The sequence below is a fragment of the Pinus tabuliformis genome, chromosome Q (assembly GCF_031772625.1).
Source record: "Pinus tabuliformis cultivar Carrire ecotype Pingquan chromosome Q, CPIR1, whole genome shotgun sequence".
NCBI classification, from domain to species: domain Eukaryota; kingdom Viridiplantae; phylum Streptophyta; class Pinopsida; order Pinales; family Pinaceae; genus Pinus; species Pinus tabuliformis.
In genome coordinates, this window is record NC_142296.1 from 340,613,267 (window position 1) to 340,628,124 (window position 14,858).

The following is a 14,858-nucleotide window of genomic DNA, read 5'->3' on the forward strand; positions in this document are numbered from 1 at the left end:
TCATATGGGTATCGTATGTAGTATTGTACATAGTACCATCTGTGCTACAACCCATCATACCATCCTCATGGTATCTACTGCATGACATAATTTTTAACCACATGTTTTCCACTATGTTAGAATCATGCCAAACATTCCTTTATTTATTTTTGATAAATATAACAACTGTGCTTAGTTTATAAAGAATTCCCATGAGCATGGTTCATTTCTGAAATCCAAGAGAGTTTTATCTCAAGTGCAGATGATTTTCATATTTCATTTGGTTGTAACACGACATAAGTATCATAGTATTGTATTCATGCATATTTCCATCTTAATCATATCTTCTCCTCAATGTTCTAAATCAGACTATTAAATCATATCTTCATTTCTTAATTAATTCATCGTGTATTATTTACTATTGCCCTTTTTATGCCTCAACAACTTTTTGGCCATGCATAATTTAGTGTAATTATACATGAAAGTTTTTACTACCTTCAATCCTACACCCCTTTTAGTTGTAAGTTTTTATAATCTTATGGTACTTACATGTTAGCTCCTCTTTAACATTAAATCACCCTTAACCAAAATATGAGTTATCCATCTTATGAATTCATGTTTGAATTACGCAACATTTCTTATGTTGTCTAGACACATTATCAATGCAATCCAATAAGAGAACCTCCCAAAATTGCTTGGTACAAATTATGAATTTCAATTTGTATGATATTAGTCTATTTAAATATATTGTTAGATACCATTTAATTGACCGTGTGTTCCATAACATAAAATTTGTGATTCTTATTAATTACCACGGTTTTTGTATTGTTATACTCAAGGGTACTTATTGGTCCCACTATGCATATCCAATGAAAAATGGATATGTCATGGTATATAATAACCTATTTAAGTTAGGTTCCCTTAATCCCACTTTTTTCCAACCGAAGGAAAAATCACATTCCAAATGTATTGTGTATAGATGCATTAATCAAAGGATTAAATTGAAAGACAATTTGTACAATTACATAGTCTTATACTATAACATATTCTCACAATCTTAACAATATTTCATGGAACCCTTTACCATGGTATAATATGTAGGTTAGAACCCTCTTATTTCCCACCCAACCTCTCATGAGGCATATAATTTCCCTTCAGAGTTTTACTTATGGACATGTTATCTTACCAAAGTTTAACTTTTTCTTCCTTATTTAGGTGGGATCTTTTTTTTCTATTTAGCCATGTCCTTTCATAGCAATTATACCATTCATAATTTGTTTTTATAACATGATGAACATAGTTCAATCTTTGACCAAAATCAATTACCACATATTCTCAAATAAGCATGGTAAATTTCTTTTCTAGTTTTATCATAGTCTAGTTGTATGAGAATTGTGATTCTTTCCACAACATTTTTATCTTATTGATCACTCAACTAGACTATGTCAACAACATACAAACAATCGATGAAAAATACATGGGTATATGTATCATTACATAAAAATAAAACAATGATACAATTAGAGACTCCCTCTATTAAAACAAGTTATGCCCAACTATAATATCAATACCATGATGATATATATCCATTACATTAATATTGATAAGAAATAAATACAATGCTCACAAGATCTCTTAGTCAACTTCCTCAAGATAACCATTTCTCAATACATAATATCATCCTTTATTTATCCATTTTGACAACACACAACCCTCAACCACCTACATTCAAAAAACCACCTACTAAACATATTCAACCAATAGACCATACATATCACAAAGCAATTACAGGGTTTGCATAACATGGATAAGCCCTCCTTCATAACAATCTCTACATTAACATGCTACGATAAAAACATAGTAGTAAATAAATTATGTTAAAGGAGTCTTCTTCCAACTCACATATACAATTTGTGCACAACTTTTTGGCATGATGAGAATTATTAACTGTTATACCTTGTTGTCTACACTCCATCTACAAACTCATATTTTATGAGACATTTGATAATGAATGATGATCACACCATTATCAACACCACAAGTATCACACCAAAATACCATAGCATTGATCTTTACTATACTTATCATGCTTTTAAGCCACTTATTTATTATGGCATATGGTTTTGTGTTCTCTTAAGTAGGACTTAACAATTTAGTTATAAGCATTTTCATATATAGGTAAGAATTAATACATACTTGGTTAATCCGATAACCCTTTCAAGGAGTGTTTAATCTATTGTTTTAAAAATGAAAAATGCTCATAGTTTGATCATGCAATCTCCTTGTTGCTTATCATAAGCACATAATAATTCATGCTAAATATAACCTCAATGTAGTTCAAGCAACTCAAAATCCCATGCATGGATGAAAAAGTCAATTCTACATGCTTGCATGACATTCCAAGAAATAGATAATTCTTCCACAATTCAAGGTAGAAATAAATACCCACCTTTAATTATCTACTAGTACTAGCTTGTGAATAAGACTAGAACATAATCATTGTTGATTGTCAATTAGGAATCTTGTCTAAATGAGAAGTTCAACAGTGATTTTCATTGTTATAGTCAAGGAGGTGTCTCAATTCCTAAATTGGAAAGGTTCATGTTTGTTAGGTATTACCCCAAGAACCTTATTTGTGTCTCAACTAATATATATATTAAGGTATACCCTCTAGTTGCAAAATTTTATATGGTTAAGAGGTACTTAAAAAATCAGCACAGTCTCTCTTTTTTACCATCCATAAAGAAGCATTAGGACTTGCTTCTTATTAATTACCATGGTTTATATATTATTGTACTCAATGGCACTTATATATTCCATATATAATAACATGTTAACGTTAGGTTCTCCTTAGTCACTTTTCGAAGAACCATCACACTCCTTTGCATATAGATGCATTAAAAAAAGGATTTTATTATTCCATTTCATGCTCTTTATAATATTATTATTATTCCTGGGAATCTTTACCATTGCATGAGACCTTATTAAGGTTTAAAATTTCCTCCTTTATATAATGATTCTTTCAAGACTAGTTGTTGGCTTACTGAGTCATTTCACTCAAAGAAACTTTTCCATTTCCAAAATGTTAACATGGAAAAATATATTAAAATATTTTTTGGCGTAATCACAAAAAAAATGATATTCATTTGAGACCTACGAGCATCTAACTTGTCTAGCATCAAGAACAAAATGCCTCCAAAAAATATTTCTTATAAGAGAGTAACATGCAATCAATCACGAATGTCTAGACTATAAATACTGGCACGTCTTATTCTACAAGTTTGCAACAATTTTTCCCAATGTTTTCAATGGAGTAAGGGAAATTGAATGGAGTGAGAATAACCCAAAGAAACTTTCTAGAGTATCGAAGACTTATTTTGAAAATTTTCACCATCTTAAATAGGTTTTCAATATGGATTCTTTCACTTTGAAACGTTAAGTGCTTCTAAGAATCCATATTTTACAGACAATCTTAGCACAAAATTTGAATACCATTAAGCATCACTATACATTTGCGATGGCATTTTTAATTGTCCAAGAATTATTTATAGTTGAATAAAACATTGCAACTTCTCCACATAGAAGGAAGAAAGAAAACATTTTTTTTAAACGAGCCACATTAAAGACCACTCTCAAGACAACAAAATAGGTATATCCATAACAAGAAGAGGCTTTCAAAAAGAATTTCTTAATCCATCTATCTAAAATCAGGCTTATTGAGATAGAGATGCATAGTCATGTGAACAGACTCACAGCTCTGCAAGAGACAATGCCGATAAACTGAATTTCTCTACGCTTGCACATATAGCTTTTAATCTTCACAAAAGTCACCCATCCTTTTCCCTTGCAAGGATCACAGAGGATGCCAACGCCCTTTACTTCCTAGAATGTAAATCATGATTCACAAACTAGTTGAAAATCAATAACTTATATGCATTTTTAAATAACAATAGATTCAAGTATATACTATTGCCGCATCAAAAGCTTGCAGGGAAAAATAAGCAAAACTAGCATAGATGTATGTATGTACGTAAGCACATGGCCTAGAGAAAATTATGCCAATCCTACATAGACAATATTTCTCCAGGCAATATCTACTTTCTATCGTACATAAAAGTATTGTAAGATATTGTCTCCATGGCCAAGCTAGCCACAATGAATTTACAGTGATACTCTTCTCGGTGTATCACGGTAAGTTATTGATAAGAAATGTAGAAGACAGAAGTTTGGACAAACACAAGGGAGCTCACAGGTGCAGATCACCAGGAGCTCCCACCAGCAAATGCATTCGCTTCTCTTATTCATTAATCATCAGGAATTAAATAGATACATAGGCAAAAACAGATTCCTAATTAATAGGAACTGAATGTCAACTAAAGAGCAAATCATAACTACGTAACCTATTCTCCATTAATTTCTAACATCCCCCCTTAATGGAGAAAGGGATTTTTAAACACACCTAAAAATGTCCCTAAACAAATCAAACTTCAGTCTTCCTAGTGGCTTAGTGAATTTTGGTTCCTGTGTCCTTGGACACCGAAGGGGATTGAGATAGCGAATCGAAGGATTCATGCATAGGTGATTGTTCTTGATCTTACAACCCATGCTCCATCCCATCCAAGTCCTTCTTGATCCATTAGGATCCGCATTAACTCAGGAATAGCTAGAGTTGGGTGTGTATCATTCATTTGTATTGCAACCTTACTGGGAAAGTCTGACCATACAATATGCTCATTGTCATGTCTTCTCTCCTTGAATCTTGCTATTATGTCTTGTAAAGAAGAACTGCATAGAAAAAACTGTTGCTTCAAGCGCAGAAGCTTTCCTTCTTCTGTGGCATCTCCCGGGTACAAAACAACACAAATCTGTTGAGCCTTCGAGTGAAGATGTGCGGCATTCTCATATTGTCCTTCATTAAAGGCATAAAGGTTGAAATCTTGAGCAGAAGCCTTTGCTTCCCAAAGACGAAGACTGATGGTATTCTTTGTCCCATAGCCAGGTATGGGAACATCATATGCTAGTGCTTAAATTTGCTCTCCGTCAACCCATTTGCGCTGGCCACTTGCAGAAATCTCCACCCTTCCATAGAATATGACAGGATATATGACATCATGTCTAACAATCTCCCATGGACTGAATTTCTCAAGCTAGTCATCTGTTGATTCTTGTTGGCCCTCCTTTGTGATACGTTGCTTAAATAAACCATATCTATAGCGCAAGCCATAACCCCATGCTGGAAGGTTCAAAGTTGCCATAGAATCGAGAAAGCAAGAAGCAAGCCTACCCAAACCTCCATTACCTAATGCTGCATCTGGCTCCTGCTCTACTATATTCTCAAGATCGTGACCCAACTTGTTGAGAGCAGCAGCATATGAATCCGTGATGCCAAGGTTTCCAATTGCATTTGTCAATGCACGTCCTTGAAGATATTCCATTGAAAGATAATATGTTTGCTTGGGGTCCTCCCTGTGAAAATGTGCATAGGTTTCATTCCACCGTTGAATTAGGAAGTACTGGACACTCTCGGCGGTCATGAGCCCCAAAAATGTACAATTATTTGGGCTCATTCAACCTCCTAATTTGGCTTAGTCCACCATTCTCATTTGTTTATTGCATGTTTTTTATTATTTTTATGTTAATAGAGTGAATTTGGTTAGTCATTATGCCAACAAGTCTAATGGGTGCTTTGTGTAGCCTTCTTGGTCAACTTGGAGACAAATTTGAAGGTCTTAATGAGCACTTGGTAGCCAAATTCGTGTCCCCCTCATTTATGGGCCCTTACCTCGAATTCTCCACCATCAGCTCGGAGTTCAAGGGCCACCGAATCAATCAGCTCAAGGGTAGCCAAGCAAGTCAAGTTGGACTGTTGTTAACTCCAAGTCTTGGGCAGCCAAGTCCCTAACTTTTAGGAGGACTGTTGGGCCCTCAAAATTGTATAAATAAGAGGGCTTGGGGCCTCATTTTGGTTAGCTAGTTGGTAGTCATTTTTGTAGCTAGTTAGTCATTTTGTTTTAGCCATTAGTTAGCTAGCTTGTAGTTCGATTTTTAGGCCATGGATTAGCTTTGCTTTCAGCTCATTCTCAAGCTCTCCTTATGGACAGTTTTTATGTACTTTTCATTTCTTGATTAATAAAGATGGATCCAGCTTTGCACCAGCTCTAAATCTTTCATGGGAGGCTATAGATCTTGGGGTTGGGCCCATCTCAAGCGCCCAGTACCTCCCTTGTTTATCTTTATGTGTGTTGCTGCGTTCTTAAAATGAAATCTGCTCTTTAGATCTTGCTTTGTTAGTGTGGTTGTTTTTGGTGGTTAAAGTAGCTTTTTATGGTTAGAATCGATTGGTAGGAGTTTGTCATGCATTTAGATCTTTTGGACTGTTCTTGCTCACGTGTTGTACATGGTTTCCTTGCAAATAAAGCTGTTGTCCATTCTTGTTACTGTTAGCTAGATCATATTAGGGTAGCATAACTAGATCTTTGTTTTCTTGCATGTCTTTTTTTCAGTTTGGAAAACCACTTGTAGAGTACCTATTACCCTTCCTTACCTGCACATACTCCATCCAACCTACCTGTTTCATCCTTCACTCAGAACCCTTACCTTACATTTACCTCATTCGTTTACTTTGCCATGATTCTCATCTTCTTGTACAACATCGTTTCATCCCTCCTTGAACAAATCTCACCATCTACACCTTCTCCTCAACTCCAACCTCCAAGTCCTAGACCTCTTCACACCCCTATTTCACCTCCATACTCGTTCCTCCACCTTTTTCCCTCCATCCATTCTCCAAAATCCTCTTTTCAGAACATCCTGTAGAAATCTCTGAGTTTCCTGTAGAATCCCCTGCAGACATCCTGTAGGAGGCCACTCACTCGGTTGCTGAGCCTCTGAAGGTGAGGAACCTCTGTGGACTGATGCTAAGGATCTCTGGGAACCTCTCCTAGCCTCCCCAACCTTTCCCAAGCTTTCCTTCCTTCCGCATCACATCTGCACAACCAAACCCTAATAAGCACAAAATCACAATCACTCCATCCACTTAAAGGAAAATTACAAAAACATGTCTTTTATGATGTAAGTAGATTTGATTCATGCACTTTCACTTATTAGAGGTAATCGCATCAATGGTAGAAGTTTCCTTCACATTCTTTGCATCATAGAGGTTAGACTAGTTAAATTAGGGTTTCCTAGGGTTTCCATGTTTTGATTTGCTTTCAGTTCATTTTTTCCAAGTAGATTAGTCTTCTTTGAGCTAGCTTTCGTCCATCATTTAACAAGCTTCTTCTGAGAGCCTATAGAAGTTGGCTTGAGCCCTAGCAGACTTGTGCCAGCTGACCAAGTGACAACTGCGACAAGAGCTAGTACTTGTGCATACAGCACCGTCGCTTCCAAGTTTGTACGAACTACCGGGTTGATAAAATTAAGAGACAGGAAGCCCCAGGAGTTGTAACATTATTGCTACAATACTGGAGCTCACCATCTTTTTTGGCGTCATTGCCGGGGAAGCGGCAGAGTATTGGTGATTGTTGCTCTTCTTCTATTTTCTACTACAACCTTCTGCTAAGTAGTTTATTTCATTTCCATTATGCAATTTCATTTATGCAAAAGTAGATTAGCATTTCTTGCTTTCATAGATTAGCATTTCCTGCTTTCCTAGATTAGCCTTTCAATTCCGCAATTTCAATTTTGCAAGTGTAGATTAGTATTTCAATTTTGCAAGCGTAGACTAGCCTTTCCATTCCTGCAATTTCATTTGAGCAAAATAGATTAGTCCTTTCCTGCTTTCATTTCAATTCCGCATTTTCATTTCAGTAAGATAGTTAGTTGCAGTTCAATCTATTTCAGTTTTGCAAGTAGAAGTAGAAAACAAAGAAAAAAACAACCAAAAAGATTTCATTTCATGCTTTGTAGGAGTAGAGATAAGTTAGAAAAATGATTGCACAACCCCCCCATTGCTTCACACAGCCAACGTTCTTCTTCGATGGCTGTGATGAAAGAACCCCTGGGTGGACATCAAGACATATCTGAAGAACCTCTAGGGGAGAAGAAGAAAGAAACACTCCTCTGAAGCAAATGGCTACAAGAAGAAATGATTGGAGCAGTCCCTTGTCCAAAGATGAATTTGAAAATCAGATCGAGGGTTTCAAGAGTGATATGAGGCAGTTTCTTGCCATGCAACTGGATACCTTGCGGATCCAAAAGAAGCAAGAAGAAGCCAAGAGGGCTTTGGCCATTTTTTGTCCTAGGTGCACTAGAAAGCATCCTAGGAACGAATTTCCAATGCACCCTCTAGAAGTGTGTTTCATCTGTGAAGAATACCATTCTACAGATCAGTGCCCTTCCTTGCCCAGAATCAAAGCTACATATCAAAGAGCCAAGGGAGCCACTGAATCACTCTGTTATATGAACCAAAGGAGGCCACATGGACCCATACCCTACCAGCAGGAACTACAAGGGACACCCGAGACCTATTATGACCCTTACCAAGCCACCTTCATGCCTTCTTGGGGTCCCCCTGCTCATCCTTCCTGGTTCACACCCCGTCCTTATTCCTTCACAGATCCATATTATGCCCAACCAACTGCTCATTCGTTTCACTCTTATGCTCAGCCACAGCCTCAGTGGAATGCACCTTATCAGGAGTGGAGGCCCCAGTACAACTCTCATCCCACTCATTTTCCTCCACCACCTGCTCATCCACAACCATCGCCTCCTCCTCCACCAAGGCAACCCCAAATTCCTACCCAACCACAATGCCATCCATCTCCATCTCAATTCCACACCTCCACTCAGCTACACGTACCTCCATTTCCAAAACCATGCAATGAAGCAGCTCAACCCAATTGCAAATCTGAGGCACAACATGTGCAAATGATTCCTCGTGAGCTCAATGATGTTCACCAAATCTCAGGGAAAGTAATGCAGAAAAAAGATCATCTTGAAAGCATTGAAGGACCAAAAGCAAAAGAAGATTCAAAAGAGGAGATCAAAGAACCATGGGCTGCACTTGATGAAGAGAAGAGATCAAAATCAGAGATCGAGAGAGTTCCTTCATGGTTACCATCAGATCTTCCATGTATTCAAGAGAAAGATCAGCAAAAAGAGGAAGATGAGAAAGTCATGATAGAAAGTGACATGAAGAATGATCCAAATCAGCAAAGGGACCAAGGATATCAAAGCTATATTGAGACATGGTTCCAGACAGTCACTAAGTTGCAGCAGTACTCTCTTCGTCAACTATGTTTGATCCCTTCAAAGGTAGATCATTTGGTCTCTGAGATCTGGATACCTGTGAAAGCATGCATCTCGAGCCTTCACATCATTTTGTCTCTAATCTCAATGTGCACATGGCTCCATTGGAAGTATTCTTATACTTGAGAATGAATTTGTTTTTCAAGCAGGGTAGGGTAGAAAAAAAAAGAAAAAGAAAAAAGAGAAAAAAGAAAAAGAGAAAAAAGGAAAAAAGGAAAATAGAAATCTAAGGTGAAAACCTCCTCGGAGGCGCCTTAGATTGGCTCATTGATTGAAAACCTCCATGAGGCGGTCAATGGGTTGGAAAAAAGAGAAAATAAAAGGGAATAAGATCTTTGGGTGAAAACCTCCCTTGGAGGCGCCCAAGGCAGGCAATTAGGGTGAAAACCTCCATGAGGCGCCCTAGTTGTTTTTCAAAAAAAAGAGAAAAAGAAAAAGAAAAAATAAAGCTAATCTCCATTTCATGTTGCAGCAATGACATTGCAGGTTAAAGAAGGACGTTTCATGACAGGAGGAGCACTCAAATCAAGGACAAAGGAGTTTTTGTGCCTTCTACAGGAAGTTTCGTATCTTCTACAGGAAGCTTACAAAAAAGCCAAATTGATCTCCGAGGAGGACCTGAAGGCTTGGAATATGTCCATGAGGCCTACCCACATCCATGTTTCCATTCCTCACCCCTTTTCCATCATTTTTTTCATGTCATTATGCTTCTTTCCTCAAAACTGTGTCTTCTACAAGAAGCTCTGTATTTCTACAGGAAACATCCTGTAGAACCTTTGGACGAGCCAAATCCAATTTCAAAAGTGAATCTAATGGTGGGAATCTATTGACTAGGCCTACAAGCACTTGTGTGTCCATCCCTTGCCTTCATCCATCATTTTTTTCACCTCCTTGTGCTTCTCATTGTGCTTCTACAGGAACTTCCTGTAGAAATTGTGGGAAACTAGGCATGCATTTCAAAAAGTTGTTTGGTGAACATGCTAGCTTCCTCAAGGGTTCAGAAGTCCTCATGCAGTCTTCCAACTCATCCTCCATCATCTCCACACCTGCATCACAGCCAAAATTCATTTTGTCATACCATGCAACCAAAATGCAAAGTGCCTTGAAGCAAAAACACATAGAGCAGAATTTGTTTTTGCCATAACTTGAAAACCATGCATCCATTTGACAAACCGTTTTATGGGGAATTGTACAAGGTTGATGACAACATTCCTGAGCAGTTTCATGCAATTCCGGTGCACGGTTTCCAAGAAATCAGCCTCCATCACCATCAGCCATTTTTGCGTTTTCTCCATATTCGTGCATCCATTTTAAAACCTGTTTCATGGGGAGATGCACATGGGTGATAGTAGCCTACCCAAGCAGTTTCAACCGATTCCGATGCACAGTTTCCGAGAAATCGAGCTCTGAAATCTTGAGCCATTTTCCATTTTTCTCAAAATCCGTGCATCCATTGATCACAAATTGGCTATGGGAGATGCATAATGATGGTAGGAACATGCTCACCAAGTTTCAGATCAAACCGATCTACCGTTTGGGAGAAATGGCAAAAAGAAGTTCTGGTTGTGACCATGCAGCAGCAGCAGCTTGAGCGGGCAAAGTTGAACGTGGAAACGAATGCGTGCAGCTTAGATCCGTCCAGAGGGCACCTGCACAAGAAAAAATAGCCATAAATCATCAGTCAAGCCACCATACATGCAGCAAATGAAGATCAACACATGCATGCAGCAACACGCTTCACAATCAGCCGTTTAACTTGCAGGTACGTGACTAAACTTGTTCCTCTGTTTGCATGAATCTAATCTAAAGCAATGCATGAATGAATGAGATGAGTGGGTTCAGCCAAGAAGGGAGCCACGTTCAATTGCACTCAGCAAGGCAAAAATCACGCATGCATGGATCAGCCATTCACGTGAAGTTCAAAAACAAAACACAGTCAGTTGGGGATATTCTAAACTCTAAGTGCAACTAATGGAATTGAATACAAGCAGAGAACAAATAAATAACAACAGCAGTTCATGACATTACTGCAGTTCTAGAAAGCCACGCACGCTTGGCCACTGCACTCCTTCACCACAAATCACGCAAACATTAATCAACGCTCAGCTGAAACTCACAGATGGTTGCCAACTTGCACTTGCCTCATGTTTAACTCGGAGTATACATCCTCTGCTTCCACAATCGGCTTAATCTATCGTCCTCCGCTGAGTTTCCTACCTATTTTCAAATTTCTCTAGTGCAGCGGGCTCACTCAAAGGCCGAATCACGCTCTACAGGCGTTTCTACAGGATGTCGTCTACAGGAAAGGCAGAAAACAGCCCTGCAGAAAGAAAACATGAGGAGCTTCTGTGGGTTGATGCTTCTGTTGGCTGGCCACGGGATTTTTAGAAAAGTTCAAGCTCCAAACGAGGAGAAAGGAGGAATATGCTGAAGGCCACATTCTTGTTTCCATGCATTTCCTTTTTCATTTTCTTTATTCTCAATGCACTGCTATGGAAAAAATCAGTTGGTATAGTTCCTTTCGAGACTATGTTTGCCTCAGTCCTTTTATGGTTTGGAATTGTATCCATTGGATTGTTCTTCAGATTAACTTCAATATGGCTGCATCAGTCTTACTGTATATTTGGGTTCCTGTTCATTATCTTTGTGATCCTCATGGTTACATGTGCAGAAATCACTGTTATCTTGTGCTACGTTGAAATGTGCAGTGAAGATTACAACCGGTGGTGGAGATCTTATTTGACTGCAGGCTCCTCCGCATTCTACTTGTTTCTCTATGCCACATTCTATTTATTCACCAAGCTGGAGATGACAACACTTGTTTCTAGAATTTCATATTTTGGCTACATGCCCATCATGTCATACTCATTTGTTGTTCTGACCGGTATAATAGATTTCTATGCATGCCTTTGGTTTGTGCGGACAATGTACTTATCAGTGAAGATTGACTGAGGCTCTGCATGCATCTACCATTTTTCAGAGGGGCCGTTTAAATTTCAAGATTTGGACATAATCTGATCATGGTTCAGCCTTCTACAAGAATATACTTGCACATTCATACCAAGGCTGAGGGCACTAAGAAAAGCAGCAGAAATGGAGGATGTCTTGGCAAATGATTCTGCATATCTAAAGGAGACTAAAAATTTTGAAGCTTCTGAGACAAAGGATGTATTAACAAACAGCATTGCAGAGCAAGTAGATTTTCAGAGAAGAGGAAAAAGAAGTTTCAAATTTGAATGATGCAGTGTCCGAGTCCAATCCATCTGGTGAAACTATCAGTGTACCTGTGAATGTAAGCCTTCAACAAGCCACTAAAACAGAACAAGTTGAGACAATATCGCAGGCAAAATCAGAGAAAATTCGTTCTACAGGAAGCTAGCAGACTGTTTCTATAGGAAGCCAGCGAAGAGTTTCTACAGGAAAGTTTGAAAAGCGGGAAGCCAAAGGAGAAATTGGTCGAGATGCTAGCCAAGGAAGTCACGAGGGCCATCAAAGACAAGGGGAGAGATTTGGTTGCTCAGAGGATGAGCAACACTTTCAGTAGGGGGGAGATGATGAGCCCCAAAAATGTACAATTATTTGGGCTCATTCAACCTCCTAATTTGGCTTAGTCCACCATTCTCATTTGTTTATTGCATGTTTTTGATTATTTTTATGTTAATAGAGTGAATTTGGTTAGTCATTATGCCAACAAGTCTAATGGGTGCTTTGTGTAGCCTTTTTGGTCAACTTGGAGACAAATTTGAAGGTCTTAATGAGCACTTGGCAGCCAAATTCGTGCCCCCCTCATTTATGGGCCCTTACCTCGAATTCTCCACCATCAGCTCGGAGTTCAAGGGCCACCGAATCAATCAGCTCAAGGGCAGCCAAGCAAGTCAAGTTGGACTGCTGTTAACTCCAAGTCTTGGGCAGCCAAGTCCCTAATTTTTAGGAGGACTGTTGGGCCCTCAAAATTGTATAAATAAGAGGGCTCGGGGCCTCATTTTGGTTAGCTAGTTGGTAGTCATTTTTGTAGCTAGTTAGTCATTTTGTTTTAGCCATTAGTTAGCTAGCTTGTAGTTCGATTATTAGGCCATGGATTAGCTTTGCTTTCAGCTCATTCTCAAGCTCTCCTTATGGACAGTTTTGATGTACTTTTCATTTCTTGATTAATAAAGATGGATCCAGCTTTGCACCAGCTCTAAATCTTTCATGGGAGGCTGTAGCTCTTGGGGTTGGGCCCATCTCAAGCGCCCAGTACCTCCCTTGTTTATCTTTATGTGTGTTGCTGCGTTCTTAAAATGAAATCTGCTCTTTAGATCTTGCTTTGTTAGTGTGGTTGTTTTTGGTGGTTAAAGTAGCTTTTTATGGTTAGAATCGATTGGTAGGAGTTTGTCATGCATTTAGATCTTTTGGACTGTTCTTGCTCACGTGTTGTACATGGTTTCCTTGCAAATAAAGCTGCTGTCCATTCTTGTTACTGTTAGCTAGATCATATTAGGGTAGCATAACTAGATCTTTGTTTTCTTGCATGTCTTTTTTTCAGTTTGGAAAACCACTTGCAGAGTACCTATTACCCTTCCTTACCTGCACATACTCCATCCAACCTACCTGTTTCATCCTTCACTCAGAACCCTTACCTTACATTTACCTCATTCGTTTACTTTGCCATGATTCTCATCTTCTTGTACAACCTCATTTCATCCCTCCTTGAACAAATCTCACCATCTACACCTTCTCCTCAACTCCAACCTCCAATTCCTAGACCACTTCACACCCCTATTTCACCTCCATACTCGTTCCTCCACCTTTTTCCCTCCATCCATTCTCCAAAATCCTCTTTTCAGAACATCCTTTAGAAACCTGTGCGTTTCCTGTAGAATCCCCTGCAGACATCCTGTAGGAGGCCACTCACTCGGTTGCTGAGCCTCTGAACGTGAGGAACCTCTGTGGACTGATGCTAAGGATCTCTGGGAACCTCTCCTAGCCTCCCCAACCTTTCCCAAGCTTTCCTTCGTTCCGCATCACATCTGCACAACCAAACCCTAATAAGCACAAAATCACAATCACTCCATCCACTTAAAGGAAAATTACAAAAACATGTCTTTTATGCTGCAAGTAGATTAGATTCATGCACTTTCACTTATTAGAGGTAATGGCATCAATGGTAGAAGTTTCCTTCACATTCTTTGCATCATAGAGGTTAGACTAGTTAAATTAGGGTTTCCTAGGGTTTCCATGTTTTGATTTGCTTTCAGTTCATTTTTGCCAAGTAGATTAGTCTTCTTTGAGCTAGCTTTCGTCCATCATTTAACAAGCTTCTTCTGAGAGCCTATAGAAGTTGGCTTGAGCCCTAGCGGACTTGTGCCAGCTGACCAAGTGACAGCTGCGACAAGAGCTAGTACTTGTGCATACAGCACCGTCGCTTCCAAGTTTGTACGAACTACCGAGTTGATAAAATTAAGAGACAGGAAGCCCCAGGAGTTGTAGCATTATTGCTACAATACTGGAGCTCACTAGGCGGTGGCATAAAATGGCAGATCTCCCAAGATCCATTGTTCCAGGAAACACTGCTCATCTGGAAAAGAGCCCGCAGAGCGACCTGCATCTTCTATACACAGATTTTCTTTAGCAATAGAATACTCGGACAA

General features: G+C 38.8%; 1 pseudogene; it reads right to left on the minus strand.

Moving 5' to 3' along the window:
• Window positions 1-5,126: 5,126 nt before the first annotated feature.
• LOC149219588 (alpha-glucan phosphorylase, H isozyme pseudogene) lies at window positions 5,127-5,513 on the minus strand (annotated as a pseudogene).
• Window positions 5,514-14,858: the final 9,345 nt, after the last annotated feature.